Raw genomic sequence first — 17,111 nt, 5'->3', positions numbered from 1 at the left:
GCCCTTCACAAAGCCATGCTGATTGTCCCTGATCAAAGCATAATTCTCTAAATGCCCATAGATCCTATCTCTAAGAATCTTTTTCAAAAGCTTTCCCACTACAGACGTAAGGCTCACTGGTCCATAATTACCCAGACTATCCCTACTACCTTTTTTGAACAAGGGGACAAGATTCGCTTCCCTCCAATCCTCCGGTGCTATTCCCATGGACAACGAGGACATAAAGATTCTAGCCAGAGGCTCAGCAATCTCTTCCCTTGCCTCGTGGAGCAACCTGGGGAATATTCCGTCAGGCCCCGGGGGCTTATCCGCCCTTCGTCTGCATGACAGCAATATCACCTGGCCTACATATCAGAGTTCACAATTGATATACAACAGATCGAGGGGAAAAATAATGCCGTGGCCGATTGCCTCTCATGGCTAGCCGTTGAGGCCATACACATCGGGGTTGACTATGCTGGTATGGCAGCTGACCAAGTTACTGACCCAGAGGCCCAGGTTTACCGAACAGCAGTCATGGGCCTGCAGATGGCTGCCATTAAGTTCGGGGAAGCTGGGATCACCGACAGTCCAATGGCCTAGTGAGCAGATTCGCCGCTCCATAAAGGCTGCTCTGAGGGCTTCCCTAATGCATGATGTTGGCATGATCGCCTCCTGTGGGTCCTGCTGGGGCTCAGAACAGCTCCAGAAGAGGACCTGCAGTTGTCCATGACTGAATTGGCATACAGGCAGCTGTTACTAGTGCCAGGTGATTCCTGATGCCACGACTGCTCAGTTAGCCTCTCAACAGCGTTTCGCCCTCCTCAGTGAATTTAATTCCTTTGCACCTCTTCTGACCTCCCATCATGGCGTTCTGCTCTCTTGGCTTCCTGTTGACCTACATTCAGCCTCGTTTGTTTTCGTCCGCTATGACCCACACCAGCATCCCCTTAGGGCCCCTTACGGTGGCCTGGTCCACATTCTGGAACAGAAAGAAAAGACTTTTATGATAGATAAAGGCGTAAATCTGAATGTATGAGTATTTTGGTAGATCGCCTTAAATAGGCCCACCAAGGTTTGGAGGATTCTGCTACCTTGCCCCTGCCGTCACCATGAGTCACCATGACCATGAGCGTGTCAACACACCTCTGGATGGGCCAGAGGCCTTGATGCTCCTCCGCCCACGGAACACAGGACCTGAGCTGGCTGGCTCGTCCAAGCTCCGGACAGACTCACAATGCCAGTTTTAGTGAACTCTGGGGGCGGCGAGTGTGTAGAGTAATGTAATTGGTGGAAACGTACATAATTCACAACCACCAACATTGAGTTGGGGTTCACTTTAAGAGCATGGTCTGACATGATGACGCAATTACATAAAGTACTTTCAGTGTGCTTTGTGTTCGTTTTTTTTTATTTGGGAGTTCAATAAATGAGTTGTTACAGTTTTCTTAAAAACTGCAGAAAACTTCTACAGAACTGAAGAAGTGGGAAAACAATTCTGTTTTGAGCTACAGAGAGAACGAGGGATGTCTGTGATAAGGTAGATACCAAGGTTGTCTAGGTGATACAACTAACTGGCTTTGAGGTTCTCAGTGAATGAATGATGTCGATAATGTGGTCTCTACACTAGAGAATGGTTTTACACAGCCTCAGCTGGAATTCCTGAAAGAGGACACAAACTTAATTGTAAATTATAAGGGGGAACTGTATAAATTTCTAATTATGAAAAAAGGAGGGGTGTAAGGAAAGAGGAGAGGAATGGGATAATTGAAAGAGCTTTATTAAAGATCCAGCCCAGCAAAATGAACCCTCCACTCATCACTGGCTGCATATCCCCAGTATAAAAGCCACTTTTTTTTATCTTTTTATGTCATTCTGCAGTGAACATTTGCAGTCAAAATGGGCCACTCCTTTTCCTGTTAAACATATGAGGTGCTCTCACTAAACCTGTTTGCCTTTAAGTCTTCTCTAACTCGTTTGCCCAAGTGCAGTTGGACCCTTCTGTGCCAATCTCAAACACCCCATCTCCTTGACTGATCCACCTAATCATTACTAAAGAGCCGACAAACATTAACCTCTATTAACTCATTGTAAGTACCTGCTGAAATTTGGAAAGCCATTTCTGATTAAAGTTCATATGCATTTGCTTTGGTAATGCTTCTCCACAAACACAAACAGATAAGCAAAAATGCTGAACTGACATTTAAAATACTGCTTACAAAAGAAAGGGTTGAAATTGTCCTCAGTTATTACAGATCAATTTAAAATTACCATAGAGGAAGAAACTTCATAACACTACTGATGCTGAAAATCTGAATGATTTAGCAAGTCAGGCAGCATTTGAGGAAACAGTGGAAAAGTTAACATTGCACATAGAAGACCCTTCAGTAGAACCGTGAAAGACAGAGAACAAGTTTGTTTAAGTTGCAGAGAAAGTGGGGTAGGGTTGGATGGAACAAAGGAAACGTCTGTGACATGTTGAGGTCTGGCTGTTGGAGACATAAGTTCCAGGGTTATCCAACCAATGGGTTAATGGGGCAATGCTTTCCTGTCGATTTAGACAAGAATATTCACTGGCTCAGATCATAGAATTGAAACAATGGAGATTAACCCATTGAGTACAGAACATTTTATGTAATTTTTGCATATATTTAGGGCCCAATATAATTTTCTAATTTCAGTTTTATATACTAGAGAACTTCTGAAGCTGATTGCATTATGCTGGCATTATTGAGTACATCTCATACCAGTAATCCTAAAGTAGAACAGTAACTGCTGGTGAACACTCAGCAGGTTGAGCAGCATCTGTAGAGAGAGAAACAGAGTTGACACGACTGGCCATAGGACATTCCTCAAAATGGGAGAGTGAGAAGACAAGTAAGTTTCAGTATTCACAGTGAGAGGGGCTGTGATGTTTCAGTATTCACAGTGAGAGGGATTTTGATGTTTGTTTCAGTATTCACATTGAGAGGGGCTGTGATGTTTCAGTATTCACAGTGAGAGGGACTGTGATGTTTCAGTATTCACAGTGAGAGGGGCTGTGATGTTTCAGTATTCACAGTGAGAGGGGCTGTGATGTTTCAGTATTCACAGTGAGAGGGATTTTGATGTTTGTTTCAGTATGTACGGGGTCTTTCTTTTGTTACATTTAAAATGGCGATTTTTGTTATGTTAATCTGTGGAATGCGGCTTTGTTGTGTTTTAACGCTGCAGAGAGTTTGCGCCAGCAGTTTATTGTGGTTTAGAGGGTGATAAGAGGGTGCTATTAGCCAATGGGGATAGTTGTTATGGTTTTGGTGTATTTGAAGATACTGTATGCGCGGGGTTTTGGGGGAGAAGGCGGGAGAGCGAGACAGAGGATGGGCCAGGTGCTGTGAGTCCGCTAACGGGGTCGGACCCCGAGCGGGACGTTCGGCGAGGAGACGGAGACGGACTCGTTTGGAGCGTCTGGTCGACCACCGTTGTTGGTCCCAGGCGGCCGGTCGAGGTGGTCCGAGGGTTCGCAGGGTGAAGAAGAAGGTCCTTGAGCTCCAACGGTTTTTGTGCACAAAGAGATTGAACTTTGATAAGTGTGGCGCCTTTTATTTTCCTTTTATATTTTATTCTCTTTTAATTATATAGTTCCAGTAATATCTATAAACTGTAAATCATTTAATTGCATCTGGTGTAATGTCTGTTATTTGGGTGGGGTGGGGTGGGGTGACTCACACAGCATCCACACAAACTAATTACCCAGTTTGGCGGGGCCGAGGCTGTTTCCCTAGACGACAGCGAGCCGAGCGACCCTGAGGGTGGCCAGGGGGCTACAAGTATTCACATTGATAGGGGCTGTGATGTTTCAGTATTCACAGTGAGAGGGACTGTGATGTTTCAGTATTCACAGTGAGAGGGATGGTGATATTTGCTTCAGTGTTCACAGTGAGAGGATGTGTGATGTGATTTCAGCATTCACAGTGAGAGGGATGGTGATGTTTGTATCAGTACACACAGTGAGATGGACTGTGATGTTTGTTGCAGTATTCACGCTGAGAGGAACTGTGATATTTCAGTTTTCACAGTGAAAGGGATTGTGAAGTTCTTTCAGTATTTACAGTGAGATGGACTGTGATGTTTCAGTATTCACAGTGATCGCGACTGTAATGTTTGATTCAGTATTCACAGTGATTGGGACTGTGATGTTTGATTCAGTGTTCACAGTGAGAGGGACAGTGATGTTTGTTTCAGTATTCACAGTGAGAGGGATTTTGATGTTTGTTTCAGTGTTCACAGTGAGAGGGACGGTGATGTTTCAGTATTCACAGTGATCGCGACTGTGATGTTTGATTCAGTATTCACAGTGAGAGGGACTGTGATTTTGCAATCTGTATTCAGAGTGAGAGGGACTGTGATGTTTCAGTATTCACAGTGAGAGGGATTTTGATGTTTGATTCAGTATTCACAGTGAGAGGGACTGTGATGTTTCAGTACTCAGAGTGAGAGGGACTCTGATGTTTGTTTCAGTACTCAGACTGAGAGGGACTGTGATGTTTGTTTCAGTATTCACAGTGAGAGAGATTGTGATGTTTCTATTAGTATTCACAGCGAGAGGGACTGTGATGTTTGATTCAGTATTCATAGTGAGATGGACTGTGATATTTACTTTAGTATTCATAAAGGGACTGCGAATTTTGTTTCAGTACTCAGAGTGAGAGGGACTGTGATCTTTGTTTCAGTATTCACAGTGAGAGGGACCGTGATGTTGCAGTATGCACAGTGAGAGGGACGGTGATGTTTCAGTATTCACAGTGATCGCGACTGTGATGTTTGATTCAGTATTCACAGTGAGAGGGACTGTGATTTTGCAATCTGTATTCAGAGTGAGAGGGACTGTGATGTTTCAGTATTCACAGTGAGAGGGATTTTGATGTTTGATTCAGTATTCACAGTGAGAGGGACTGTGATGTTTCAGTACTCAGAGTGAGAGGGACTCTGATGTTTGTTTCAGTACTCAGACTGAGAGGGACTGTGATGTTTGTTTCAGTATTCACAGTGAGAGAGATTGTGATGTTTCTATTAGTATTCACAGCGAGAGGGACTGTGATGTTTGATTCAGTATTCATAGTGAGATGGACTGTGATATTTACTTTAGTATTCATAAAGGGACTGCGAATTTTGTTTCAGTACTCAGAGTGAGAGGGACTGTGATCTTTGTTTCAGTATTCACAGTGAGAGGGACCGTGATGTTGCAGTATGCACAGTGAGAGGGACGGTGATGTTTCAGTATTCACAGTGATCGCGACTGTGATGTTTGATTCAGTATTCACAGTGAGAGGGACTGTGATTTTGCAATCTGTATTCAGAGTGAGAGGGACTGTGATGTTTCAGTATTCACAGTGAGAGGGATTTTGATGTTTGATTCAGTATTCACAGTGAGAGGGACTGTGATGTTTCAGTACTCAGAGTGAGAGGGACTCTGATGTTTGTTTCAGTACTCAGACTGAGAGGGACTGTGATGTTTGTTTCAGTATTCACAGTGAGAGAGATTGTGATGTTTCTATTAGTATTCACAGCGAGAGGGACTGTGATGTTTGATTCAGTATTCATAGTGAGATGGACTGTGATATTTACTTTAGTATTCATAAAGGGACTGCGAATTTTGTTTCAGTACTCAGAGTGAGAGGGACTGTGATCTTTGTTTCAGTATTCACAGTGAGAGGGACCGTGATGTTGCAGTATGCACAGTGAGAGGGACTGTGATGTTTGTTTCAGTATTCACAGTGAGAGGGACTGTGATGTTTCAGTATCCACGGAGAGAGGGACAGTGATACTTGTTTCAGTATTCACAGTGAGAGGGACTGTGATGTTCATTTCATTATTCACAGTGAGATGGAGTGTCATTTTTGTTTCAGTATTCACGTTGAGAGGGACCCTGATGTTTCAGTATTCATAGTGAGATGGTCTGTGATGTTTCAGTATTCTCTGTTAGAGGGATTGTGATGCTTGTTTCAGTATTCACACTGAGAGGGAATGTGATGTTTCAGTTTTCACAGTGAGAGTGACGGTGATGTATGTTTCTGTATCCACAGTGAGAGGGACTGTGAATTTTGTTTCAGTATTTACAGAGAGATGGACTGTGATGTTTCAGTATTCATAGTGAGAGGGTCTGTGCTGTTTGTTTCAGTACTCACAGTGAGAGGGACTCTGATGTTTGTTTCAGTACTCAGAGTGAGAGGGACTGTGATGTTCGTTTCAGTATTCACAATGAGAGGGACTCTGATGTTTGTTTCAGTATTCACAGTGAGAGGGACTGTGAAGATTGTTTCAGTATTTACAGTGAGAGGGACTGTGATGTTTCAGTTTTCACAGTGAGAGGCATTGTGATGTTTCAGTATTCACTGTGAGAGGGACTGTGATGTTTCTTTCAGTATTCACTCTGAGATCAACTGTGATGTTTCAGTTTTCACAGTGAAAGGGATTGTGAAGTTCGCTTCAGTATTTACAGTGAGATGGACTGTGATGTTTCAGTATTCACAGTGATCGCGACTGTGATGTTTGATTTCATATTCACAGTCAGAGGGACCATGATGTTTGTTTCTGTATTCATAGTGAGATGGACTGTGATGTTTGTTTCCGTATTCACAGTGAGAGGGACTGTGAAGATTGTTTCAGTATTTACAGTGAGATGGACTGTGAAGATTGTTTCAGTATTTACAGTGAGAGGGACTGTGATGTTTCAGTATTCACTGTGAGAGGGTCTGTGCTGTTTGTTTCTGTATTCACAGTGAGAGGGACTCTGATGTTTGTTTCAGTACTCAGAATGAGAGGGCCTGTGATGTTTGTTTCAGTATTCACAGTGAGAGGGATTGTGATGTTTGTTTCAGTATTCATAGTGAGATGGATAGTAATATTTTTTTCTGTATTCACAGTGAGAGGAACTGTGATGTTTCAGTATTCAGTGTGAGAGGTACTGATGTTTGTTTCAGTATTCACAGTGAGAGGAACTGTGATGCTTGTTTCAGTATTCACACTGAGAGAGACTGTGATGTTTCAGTTTTCACAGCGAGAGGGCTGGTGATGTTTGTTTCTGTATCCACAGTGAGAGGGACTGTGAAGTTTGTTTCAGTATTCACAGTGAGAGGTACTGTGAAGTTTCTGTATTCATAGTGAGAGGGATTGCGATGTTTCAGTATTCACTGTGAAATGGACTGTGATGTTTGTTTCAGTATTCAATCTGAGAGCAACTGTGATGTTTCAGTTTTCACAGTGAAAGGGATTGTGAAGTTCGTTTCAGTAATTACAGTGAGATGGACTGTGATGTTTCAGTATTCACAGTGATCGCGACTGTGATGTTTGATTCCGTATTCCCAGTGAGAGGGACCATGATGTTTGTTTCTGTATTCATAGTGAGATGGACTGAGATGTTTCTTTCAGTATTCACAGTGAGAGGTACTATGATGTTCGTTTCAGTACTCACAGTGAGAGGGACTGTGAAGTTTGTTTCAGTATTCACAGTGATCGCACTGTGATGTTTGTTTCAATATTCACAGTGAGAGGGACTGTGATGTTTCAGTATTCACAGTGAGATGGATGGTGATCTTTGTTTCAGCATTCACAGTGAGACGGCATGTGATGTTTGTTTCAATATTCACAGTGAGAGGGATGGTGATGTTTGTATCAGTACACACAGTGAGATGGACTGTGAGGTTTGTTTCAGGATTCACACTGAGAGGAACTGTGATATTTTAGTTTTCACAGTGAAAGGGATTGTGAGGTTCTTTCAGTATTTACAGTGAGATGGACTGTGATGTTTCAGTATTCACAGTGATCGCGACTGTGATGTTTGATTCAGTATTCACAGTGAGAGGGACGGTGATGTTTCAGTATTCATAGTGAGAGCGATTTTGATGTTTGTTTCAGTATTCACAGTGAGAGGGGCTGTGATGTTTCAGTATTCACAGTGAGAGGGACTGTGATATTTCAGTTTTCACAGTGATCGCGACTGTGATGTTTGATTCAGTATTCACACTGATTGGGACTGTGATGTTTGATTCAGTATTCATAGTGAGAGGGACTGTGATTTTGTAATCTGTATTCAGAGTGAGAGGAACTGTGATGTTTGATTCAGTGTTCACAGTGAGAGGGACAGTGATGTTTGTTTCAGTATTCACCGTGAGAGGGACTGTGATGTTTGTTTCAGTATACACAGTGAGAGGGACTGTGAAGATGGTTTCAGTATTTACAGTGAAAGGGACTTTGATGTTTCAGTATTCACAGTGAGAGGGACTGTGCTGTTTGTTTCAGTACTCAGAGTGAGAGGGACTGTGATGTTTGATTCAGTATTCACAGTGAGAGGGACTGTGATTTTGTAATCTGTATTCAGAGTGAGAGGAACTGTGATGTTTGATTCAGTGTTCACAGTGAGAGGGACAGTGATGTTTGTTTCTGTATTCACTGTGAGAGGGACTGTGATGTTTGTTTCAGTATACACAGTGAGAGGGACTGTGAAGATGGTTTCAGTATTTACAGTGAGAGGGACTTTGATGTTTCAGTATTCACAGTGAGAGGGACTGTGCTGTTTGTTTCAGTACTCAGAGTGAGAGGGACTGTGATGTTTGATTCAGTATTCACAGTGAGAGGGACTGTGATTTTGCAATCTGTATTCAGAGTGAGAGGGACTGTGCTGTTTGCTTCAGTACTCACAGTGAGAGGGATTGTGATGTTCGTTTCAGTTTTCACAGTGCTAGGGCCTGTCAAGATGACTGCACTATTCACAGTGAGAGAGATTGAGATTTTTCTATCAGTATTCACAGTGAGAGGGATTCTGATGTTTGTTTTAGTATTCACAGTGAGAGGGACAGTGATGTTTCTTTCAGTATTCACAGTGAGAGGGTCTGTGATGTTTGTTTCAGTATACACAGTGAGAGGGACTGTGAAGATGGTTTCAGTATTTACAGTGAAAGGGACTTTGATGTTTCAGTATTCACAGTGAGAGGGACTGTGCTGTTTGTTTCAGTATCCACAGTGAGAGAGATGGTGATGTTTGTATCAGTATTCACAGTGAGAGGGATGGTGATGTTTGTATCAGTACAGACAGTGAGATGGACTGTGATGTTTGTTTGAGTATTCACAGTGAGAGGGACTGTGATATTTCAGTTTTCACAGTGATCGCGACTGTGATGTTTGATTCAGTATTCATAGTGAGAGGGACTGTGATTTTGTAATCTGTATTCAGAGTGAGAGGAACTGTGATGTTTGATTCAGTGTTCACAGTGAGAGGGACAGTGATGTTTGTTTCAGTATTCACCGTGAGAGGGACTGTGATGTTTGTTTCAGTATACACAGTGAGAGGGACTGTGAAGATGGTTTCAGTATTTACAGTGAAAGGGACTTTGATGTTTCAGTATTCACAGTGAGAGGGACTGTGCTGTTTGTTTCAGTACTCAGAGTGAGAGGGACTGTGATGTTTGATTCAGTATTCACAGTGAGAGGGACTGTGATTTTGTAATCTGTATTCGGAGTGAGAGGAACTGTGATGTTTGATTCAGTGTTCACAGTGAGAGGGACAGTGATGTTTGTTTCTGTATTCACCGTGAGAGGGACTGTGATGTTTGTTTCAGTATACACAGTGAGAGGGACTGTGAAGATGGTTTCAGTATTTACAGTGAGAGGGACTTTGATGTTTCAGTATTCACAGTGAGAGGGACTGTGCTGTTTGTTTCAGTACTCAGAGTGAGAGGGACTGTGATGTTTGATTCAGTATTCACAGTGAGAGGCACTGTGATTTTGCAATCTGTATTCAGAGTGAGAGGGACTGTGCTGTTTGCTTCAGTACTCACAGTGAGAGGGATTGTGATGTTCGTTTCAGTTTTCACAGTGCTAGGGCCTGTCAAGATGACTGCACTATTCACAGTGAGAGAGATTGAGATTTTTCTATCAGTATTCACAGTGAGAGGGATTCTGATGTTTGTTTTAGTATTCACAGTGAGAGGGACTGTGATGTTTATTTCAGTACTCACAGTGAGAAGGACTCTGATGTTTGTTTCAGTACTCAGAGTGAGAGGGAGTGTGATGTTTGTTTCAGTATTCACAGTGAGAGGGACTGTGAAGATTGTTTCAGTATTTACAGTGAGAGGGAATGTGATGTTTCAGTATTCATAGTGAGAGGGACCGTGCTGTTTGTTTCAGTACTCACAGTGAGAGGGACCCTGATGTTTGTTTCAGTACTCAGAGTGAGAGGGATTGTGATGTTCGTTTCAGTTTTCACAGTGCTAGGGCCTGTCAAGATGACTGCATTATTCACAGTGAGAGAGATTGAGATTTTTCTATCAGTATTCACAGTGAGAGGGATTCTGATGTTTGTTTTAGTATTCACAGTGAGAGGGACTGTGATGTTTCTTTCAGTATTCACAGTGAGAGGGTCTGTGATGTTTGTTTCAGTATCCGCAGTGAGAGAGATGGTGATGTTTGTATCAGTATTCACAGTGAGAGGGATGGTGATGTTTGTATCAGTACAGACAGTGAGATGGACTGTGATGTTTGTTTCAGTATTCACAGTGAGAGGGACTGTGATATTTCAGTTTTCACAGTGATCGCGACTGTGATGTTTGATTCAGTATTCACAGTGATTGGGACTGTGATGTTTGATTCAGTATTCACAGTGAGAGGGACTGTGATTTTGCAATCTGTATTCAGAGTGATTGGGACTGTGATGTTTGATTCAGTATTCACAGTGAGAGGGACTGTGATTTTGCAATCTGTATTCAGAGTGAGAGGACTGTGATGTTTGATTCAGTGTTCACAGTGAGAGGGACTGTGAAGATTGTTTCAGTATTTACAGTGAGATGGACTGTGAAGATTGTTTCAGTATTTACAGTGAGAGGGACTGTGATGTTTCAGTATTCACTGTGAGAGGGACTGTGCTGTTTGTTTCTGTATTCACAGTGAGAGGGACTCTGATGTTTGTTTCAGTACAGAATGAGAGGGCCTGTGATGTTTATTTGAGTATTCACAGTGAGAGGGACTGTGATGTTTGATTCAGTATTCACAGTGAGAGGGACTGTGATTTTGTAATCTGTATTCAGAGTGAGAGGAACTGTGATGTTTGATTCAGTGTTCACAGTGAGAGGGACAGTGATGTTTGTTTCTGTATTCACCGTGAGAGGGACTGTGATGTTTGTTTCAGTATACACAGTGAGAGGGACTGTGAAGATGGTTTCAGTATTTACAGTGAGAGGGACTTTGATGTTTCAGTATTCACAGTGAGAGGGACTGTGCTGTTTGTTTCAGTACTCAGAGTGAGAGGGACTGTGATGTTTGATTCAGTATTCACAGTGAGAGGGACTGTGATTTTGCAATCTGTATTCAGAGTGAGAGGGACTGTGCTGTTTGCTTCAGTACTCACAGTGAGAGGGATTGTGATGTTCGTTTCAGTTTTCACAGTGCTAGGGCCTGTCAAGATGACTGCACTATTCACAGTGAGAGAGATTGAGATTTTTCTATCAGTATTCACAGTGAGAGGGATTCTGATGTTTGTTTTAGTATTCACAGTGAGAGGGACTTTGATGTTTCTTTCAGTATTCACAGTGAGAGGGTCTGTGATGTTTGTTTCAGTATACACAGTGAGAGGGACTGTGAAGATGGTTTCAGTATTTACAGTGAAAGGGACTTTGATGTTTCAGTATTCACAGTGAGAGGGACTGTGCTGTTTGTTTCAGTATCCACAGTGAGAGAGATGGTGATGTTTGTATCAGTATTCACAGTGAGAGGGATGGTGATGTTTGTATCAGTACAGACAGTGAGATGGACTGTGATGTTTGTTTGAGTATTCACAGTGAGAGGGACTGTGATATTTCAGTTTTCACAGTGATCGCGACTGTGATGTTTGATTCAGTATTCATAGTGAGAGGGACTGTGATTTTGTAATCTGTATTCAGAGTGAGAGGAACTGTGATGTTTGATTCAGTGTTCACAGTGAGAGGGACAGTGATGTTTGTTTCAGTATTCACCGTGAGAGGGACTGTGATGTTTGTTTCAGTATACACAGTGAGAGGGACTGTGAAGATGGTTTCAGTATTTACAGTGAGAGGGACTTTGATGTTTCAGTATTCACAGTGAGAGGGACTGTGCTGTTTGTTTCAGTACTCAGAGTGAGAGGGACTGTGATGTTTGATTCAGTATTCACAGTGAGAGGCACTGTGATTTTGCAATCTGTATTCAGAGTGAGAGGGACTGTGCTGTTTGCTTCAGTACTCACAGTGAGAGGGATTGTGATGTTCGTTTCAGTTTTCACAGTGCTAGGGCCTGTCAAGATGACTGCACTATTCACAGTGAGAGAGATTGAGATTTTTCTATCAGTATTCACAGTGAGAGGGATTCTGATGTTTGTTTTAGTATTCACAGTGAGAGGGACTGTGATGTTTATTTCAGTACTCACAGTGAGAAGGACTCTGATGTTTGTTTCAGTACTCAGAGTGAGAGGGAGTGTGATGTTTGTTTCAGTATTCACAGTGAGAGGGACTGTGAAGATTGTTTCAGTATTTACAGTGAGAGGGAATGTGATGTTTCAGTATTCATAGTGAGAGGGACCGTGCTGTTTGTTTCAGTACTCATAGTGAGAGGGACCCTGATGTTTGTTTCAGTACTCAGAGTGAGAGGGATTGTGATGTTCGTTTCAGTTTTCACAGTGCTAGGGCCTGTCAAGATGACTGCATTATTCACAGTGAGAGAGATTGAGATTTTTCTATCAGTATTCACAGTGAGAGGGATTCTGATGTTTGTTTTAGTATTCACAGTGAGAGGGACTGTGATGTTTCTTTCAGTATTCACAGTGAGAGGGTCTGTGATGTTTGTTTCAGTATCCGCAGTGAGAGAGATGGTGATGTTTGTATCAGTATTCACAGTGAGAGGGATGGTGATGTTTGTATCAGTACAGACAGTGAGATGGACTGTGATGTTTGTTTCAGTATTCACAGTGAGAGGGACTGTGATATTTCAGTTTTCACAGTGATCGCGACTGTGATGTTTGATTCAGTATTCACAGTGATTGGGACTGTGATGTTTGATTCAGTATTCACAGTGAGAGGGACTGTGATTTTGCAATCTGTATTCAGAGTGATTGGGACTGTGATGTTTGATTCAGTATTCACAGTGAGAGGGACTGTGATTTTGCAATCTGTATTCAGAGTGAGAGGACTGTGATGTTTGATTCAGTGTTCACAGTGAGAGGGACTGTGAAGATTGTTTCAGTATTTACAGTGAGATGGACTGTGAAGATTGTTTCAGTATTTACAGTGAGAGGGACTGTGATGTTTCAGTATTCACTGTGAGAGGGACTGTGCTGTTTGTTTCTGTATTCACAGTGAGAGGGACTCTGATGTTTGTTTCAGTACTCAGAATGAGAGGGCCTGTGATGTTTATTTGAGTATTCACAGTGAGAGGGTCTGTGATGTTTGTTTCAGTATTCACAGTGAGAGGGCGTGTGATGTTTGTTTCAGTATTCACAGTGAGAGGGATTGTGATGTTTGTTTCAGTATTCATAGTGAGATGGATAGTAATATTTTTTTCTGTATTCACAGTGAGAGGAACTGTGATGTTTCAGTATTCAGTGTGAGAGGTACTGATGTTTGTTTCAGTATTCACAGTGAGAGGAACTGTGATGCTTGTTTCAGTATTCACACTGAGAGAGACTGTGATGTTTCAGTTTTCACAGCGAGAGGGCTGGTGATGTTTGTTTCTGTATCCACAGTGAGAGGGACTGTGAAGTTTGTTTCAGTATTCACAGTGAGAGGTACTGTGAAGTTTCTGTATTCATAGTGAGAGGGATTGCGATGTTTCAGTATTCACTGTGAAATGGACTGTGATGTTTGTTTCAGTATTCAATCTGAGAGCAACTGTGATGTTTCAGTTTTCACAGTGAAAGGGATTGTGAAGTTCGTTTCAGTAATTACAGTGAGATGGACTGTGATGTTTCAGTATTCACAGTGATCGCGACTGTGATGTTTGATTCCGTATTCCCAGTGAGAGGGACCATGATGTTTGTTTCTGTATTCATAGTGAGATGGACTGAGATGTTTCTTTCAGTATTCACAGTGAGAGGTACTATGATGTTCGTTTCAGTACTCACAGTGAGAGGGACTGTGAAGTTTGTTTCAGTATTCACAGTGATCGCACTGTGATGTTTGTTTCAATATTCACAGTGAGAGGGACTGTGATGTTTCAGTATTCACAGTGAGATGGATGGTGATCTTTGTTTCAGCATTCACAGTGAGACGGCATGTGATGTTTGTTTCAATATTCACAGTGAGAGGGATGGTGATGTTTGTATCAGTACACACAGTGAGATGGACTGTGAGGTTTGTTTCAGGATTCACACTGAGAGGAACTGTGATATTTTAGTTTTCACAGTGAAAGGGATTGTGAGGTTCTTTCAGTATTTACAGTGAGATGGACTGTGATGTTTCAGTATTCACAGTGATCGCGACTGTGATGTTTGATTCAGTATTCACAGTGAGAGGGACGGTGATGTTTCAGTATTCATAGTGAGAGCGATTTTGATGTTTGTTTCAGTATTCACAGTGAGAGGGGCTGTGATGTTTCAGTATTCACAGTGAGAGGGACTGTGATATTTCAGTTTTCACAGTGATCGCGACTGTGATGTTTGATTCAGTATTCACACTGATTGGGACTGTGATGTTTGATTCAGTATTCATAGTGAGAGGGACTGTGATTTTGTAATCTGTATTCAGAGTGAGAGGAACTGTGATGTTTGATTCAGTGTTCACAGTGAGAGGGACAGTGATGTTTGTTTCAGTATTCACCGTGAGAGGGACTGTGATGTTTGTTTCAGTATACACAGTGAGAGGGACTGTGAAGATGGTTTCAGTATTTACAGTGAAAGGGACTTTGATGTTTCAGTATTCACAGTGAGAGGGACTGTGCTGTTTGTTTCAGTACTCAGAGTGAGAGGGACTGTGATGTTTGATTCAGTATTCACAGTGAGAGGGACTGTGATTTTGTAATCTGTATTCAGAGTGAGAGGAACTGTGATGTTTGATTCAGTGTTCACAGTGAGAGGGACAGTAATGTTTGTTTCTGTATTCACCGTGAGAGGGACTGTGATGTTTGTTTCAGTATACACAGTGAGAGGGACTGTGAAGATGGTTTCAGTATTTACAGTGAGAGGGACTTTGATGTTTCAGTATTCACAGTGAGAGGGACTGTGCTGTTTGTTTCAGTACTCAGAGTGAGAGGGACTGTGATGTTTGATTCAGTATTCACAGTGAGAGGGACTGTGATTTTGCAATCTGTATTCAGAGTGAGAGGGACTGTGCTGTTTGCTTCAGTACTCACAGTGAGAGGGATTGTGATGTTCGTTTCAGTTTTCACAGTGCTAGGGCCTGTCAAGATGACTGCACTATTCACAGTGAGAGAGATTGAGATTTTTCTATCAGTATTCACAGTGAGAGGGATTCTGATGTTTGTTTTAGTATTCACAGTGAGAGGGACTTTGATGTTTCTTTCAGTATTCACAGTGAGAGGGTCTGTGATGTTTGTTTCAGTATACACAGTGAGAGGGACTGTGAAGATGGTTTCAGTATTTACAGTGAAAGGGACTTTGATGTTTCAGTATTCACAGTGAGAGGGACTGTGCTGTTTGTTTCAGTATCCGCAGTGAGAGAGATGGTGATGTTTGTATCAGTATTCACAGTGAGAGGGATGGTGATGTTTGTATCAGTACAGACAGTGAGATGGACTGTGATGTTTGTTTGAGTATTCACAGTGAGAGGGACTGTGATATTTCAGTTTTCACAGTGATCGCGACTGTGATGTTTGATTCAGTATTCATAGTGAGAGGGACTGTGATTTTGTAATCTGTATTCAGAGTGAGAGGAACTGTGATGTTTGATTCAGTGTTCACAGTGAGAGGGACAGTGATGTTTGTTTCAGTATTCACCGTGAGAGGGACTGTGATGTTTGTTTCAGTATACACAGTGAGAGGGACTGTGAAGATGGTTTCAGTATTTACAGTGAAAGGGACTTTGATGTTTCAGTATTCACAGTGAGAGGGACTGTGCTGTTTGTTTCAGTACTCAGAGTGAGAGGGACTGTGATGTTTGATTCAGTATTCACAGTGAGAGGCACTGTGATCTTGCAATCTGTATTCAGAGTGAGAGGGACTGTGCTGTTTGCTTCAGTACTCACAGTGAGAGGGATTGTGATGTTCGTTTCAGTTTTCACAGTGCTAGGGCCTGTCAAGATGACTGCACTATTCACAGTGAGAGAGATTGAGATTTTTCTATCAGTATTCACAGTGAGAGGGATTCTGATGTTTGTTTTAGTATTCACAGTGAGAGGGACTGTGATGTTTATTTCAGTATTCACAGTGAGAGGGACTGTGATGTTTCAGTATTCAGAGTGAGAGGGACTGTGCTGTTTGTTTCAGTACTCACAGTGAGAAGGACTCTGATGTTTGTTTCAGTACTCAGAGTGAGAGGGAGTGTGATGTTTGTTTCAGTATTCACAGTGAGAGGGACTGTGAAGATTGTTTCAGTATTTACAGTGAGAGGGAATGTGATGTTTCAGTATTCATAGTGAGAGGGACCGTGCTGTTTGTTTCAGTATTCACAGTGAGAGGGGCTGTGATGTTTCAGTATTCACAGTGAGAGGGAGGGTGATGTTTCAGTATTCACAGTGATCGTGACTGTGATGTTTGATTCAGTATTCACAGTGAGAGGGACGGTGATGTTTCAGTATTCACAGTGATCGTGACTGTGATGTTTGATTCAGTATTCACAGTGAGACGGGCTGTGATGTTTCAGTATTCACGGTGAGAGGGACTGTGATGTTTCAGTATTCACAGTGAGAGGGAGGTTGATGTTTCAGTATTCACAGTGAGAGGGATTGTGATGTTTCAGTATTCACAGTGAGAGGGACGGTGATGTTTCAGTATTCACAGTGATCGTGACTGTGATGTTTGATTCAGTATTCACAGTGAGAGGGACTGTGAAGATTGTTTCAGTATTTACAGTGAGAGGGAATGTGATGTTTCAGTATTCACAGTGAGAGGGACCGTGCTGTTTGTTTCAGTACTCACAGTGAGAGGGACGGTGATGTTTCAGTATTCACAGTGATCGTGACTGTGATGTTTGATTCAG

The 17,111-nt window shown here is 42.2% G+C and overlaps 1 pseudogene; it reads right to left on the bottom strand.

The window, feature by feature from the left end:
* Positions 1-420: 420 nt before the first annotated feature.
* The window catches only part of LOC140188957 (uncharacterized), a 38,436-nt pseudogene continuing 21,745 nt past the window's right edge, over positions 421-17,111 (bottom strand).

Source organism: Mobula birostris, chromosome 1, assembly GCF_030028105.1.
Source record: "Mobula birostris isolate sMobBir1 chromosome 1, sMobBir1.hap1, whole genome shotgun sequence".
Lineage (NCBI taxonomy): Eukaryota > Metazoa > Chordata > Chondrichthyes > Myliobatiformes > Myliobatidae > Mobula > Mobula birostris.
This window is presented reverse-complemented; position numbering and strand designations above follow the sequence as displayed.